This window comes from Pimephales promelas, chromosome 1 (assembly GCF_988280905.1).
Source record: "Pimephales promelas chromosome 1, fPimPro1.hap1.1, whole genome shotgun sequence".
NCBI classification, from domain to species: domain Eukaryota; kingdom Metazoa; phylum Chordata; class Actinopteri; order Cypriniformes; family Leuciscidae; genus Pimephales; species Pimephales promelas.
This window is the reverse complement of record NC_142769.1, coordinates 25007473-25010670: the sequence shown is the minus strand read 5'-3', so window position 1 is coordinate 25010670 and position 3198 is coordinate 25007473.

Below are 3198 nucleotides of genomic sequence, written 5' to 3'. Positions count from 1 at the left end.
TATGTACACACACACACACTATATATATATATATATATATATATATATATATATATATACACTCTCACCTTAAGGATTATTAGGAACAGCTGTTCAATTTCTCATTACTGCAATTATCTAATCAACCAATCACATGCATTTAGGGGTGTGGTCCTGATCTCCTGAACTCCAAACTGAATGTCAGAATTGGAAAGAAAGGAGATTTAAGAAATTTTGAGCGTGGCATGTTTTTTTTTTTTTTTTTGTGCCAGACGGGACGGTCTGAGTATTTCACAATCTGCTCAGTTCCTGGAATTTTCATGCACAACCATTTTTGGGGTTTACAAAGAATGGTGTGAAAAGGGGAAAAATATCCAGTATGCGGCAGTCCTGTGGGCAAAAATGCCTTGTTGATGCTAGAGGTCAGAGGAGAATGGGATGACAGATTCAAGCTGATAGCAGAGCAACTTTAAAATAACCACTCGTTACAACCGAGGTATGCCACAAAGCATTTGTGAAGCCACAACACACACAACCTTGAGGCGGGTGGGCTACAACAGCAAAAGACCCCACCGGGTACTACTCATCTCCACTACAAATAGAAAAAAAGACACTACAATTTACAAGAGCTCACCAAAATTGAACAGAATGTTGCCTGGTCTGATGAGTCTCAAATTCTGTTGAGACATTCAGATGGTAAAGTCAGAATTTGGCGTAAACAGAATGAGAACATGGATCCATCATGCCTTGTTACCACTGTGCAGGCTGGTGGTGGTGGTGTAATGGTGTGGAGGATGTTTTCTTGGCACACTTTAGGCCCCTTAGTGCCAATTGGGCATAGTTTAAATGCCATGGCCTACCTGAGCATTGTTTTTGACCATGTCCATCCCTTTATGTACCCATCCTGTGATGGCTACTTCCAGCAGGATAATGCACCATGCCACAAAGCTTGAATCATTTCAAATTGGTTTCTTGAACATGACAATGAGTTCACTGTACTAAAAGGGCCCCCACAGTCACCAGATCTCAACCCAATAGAGCATCTTTGGGATGTGGTGGAACGGGAGCTTCGTGCCCTGGATGTGCATCCCACAAATCTCCATCAACTGCAAGATGCTCTCCTATCAATAAGGGCCGACATTTCTAAAGAACGCTTTCAGCACCTTGTTGAATCAATGCCACGTAGAATTAAGGCAGTTCTGAAGGTGAAAGGTGGTCAAACAAAGTATTATTAGGGTGTTCCTAATAATCCTTTAGATGTGTATGTGTACATATAATTATGCTGCTTAATATTATATTTTTGAGGAAACCATGAGGAAATAGAGCATTCGGAAGAATTTCATTTACTTGAAAAAATTGCTTTTTTGGGTAACAATGCAAAAGTTTTTTTTTTTTTTTTTTTTTTGGATCAATTTAATGTATCCTTGCTGAATAAAGGTATTAATTTCTGTCAAATAAAAATAATATCTTATGCCAGACTTTTGCATGTTACTGTAAATATATAATTAATACAACAACAGCTTAACTCAGTTGATTAAACGTTACTCTGGCAACATACTATAACAGTACAGACATTATGCTGAGCTTGTAACCAGATGCATATTAAACATACAAAACACAAACCACTCTTGTTGGCAAAATGTTATAAAATAAGTAAGTTTACATTGCTGGAAAAATTCTGTCAGATATTGGGTTAAACGGCATTGCAGCTTTTTAAAAAATGTTTTCTGTTTCTCCATGCTTGACAAGTCTCCATGCATGTCAAGTGTCAGCCCACCTGATTTCCTACCAGGTGTTGTTATTTATGTATGCATTTTAAATTTGTCCGAGCTCACATCTTCAGATTTTAGTCCTTTGACTCTGATGCGATGTAAATATTAATGGTATGAGATATGCCTGCCGACAGTTTAGGTCAGGATTATTTAAAGTCAGATTTCCATTCGTATCCTTCGGTATGAATGCATGCACTACTCACAGGTCGGCGCGATTCCTCTGTCTTGGACTTTTTGGGCAACAGCACACTAATGCATAAAACGTTTTATTTTAGTAGATCAGGGAATAAACCCATATGTTAAAATGCCCTGATTTATGCAGGATGTTTGAGACAGAGGCTGCAAATCTTCTTCATTGCTTTATTGCATTGGCCATGTGTGCAAGCCTTGCAAGTTGCAACTCAAATTCTCTTTACTTGTCGAACCTTTTTATGCACTACTCCACTAGTTAGTTGTGATTGTGACAAGGAACCACCCATCCAAATTAACCCACCCTGATAAAAGCACAATTTCTTACTTTGTAAACCTTATTTTGTCATCCAGTGTAAGGAAACCTTTAACAGCTGAGTATGTGAAGTGTGCAACACTTTTTTTTTGTTAATAAAGTGCATCATCTGTGTATTTAAAGATCATTTTTTAAAGACAACAAAATGGATAGAAATCAAGCATAGCGTTAGTACTGACAGGTTACGTCAATCATACTCTCGTCAGCTGACTCTCAGCTGATCCACGTCTATCTCTAGGAATACGACGCCTATCACAGTAGCCCTATAAATGTGGCCCATTCAGTATTATCATCAGCTTTATTGTTTGATTATCCTCCTCCATCCCCAGCTCCTCCTCTCGTTCCTGGTCAGGGCTTGGCCTTCTGATATTTCCTTTCAAATCAGGCTGTCATTTATCCTGATTTATGTTGTCACATTAAGTTATTGTCATTAAGAACATTAATGATATCTGCAATTCATTTATATTGGTTCTTTTCTGTTTACCCAATGGGGGTTCATTGTGGGGCATGGAGTTCTTGCCCAGCACGTAACCTCACCACTGATTCAAACTGTATTCTAATTGCTAATCATCTTTGACGATAGTGGACGGAATAGTGAACAAGCATGCAAAATGTAATGCACCTCTTCATTTGTCTTTTCTTACTTTTTGTAGTGTGAATATGGGGCAACGTTGCTTTATCCAACTTCTCTGCATCCTTTTGAGCTCCTGTGATGTCCACAGCTGGTTATGAATAGTCTGTCAAGCAGAGAGTTGAATAAAGTCAATAAGGAATAACTTCTCCCATTACTATTTGAGGCGGATGATGGATGCCTTGCATTTACTGCTAAGCGCTAGCTAAAGCACTTATAGCCACTTTTCAACCCCCAGACAAGGCAAAAGTAAGCTTGACTTTTTATCTGCTTTTATCCCTGTGCATACTTGCCGCCTTTAAAAAAAAAAA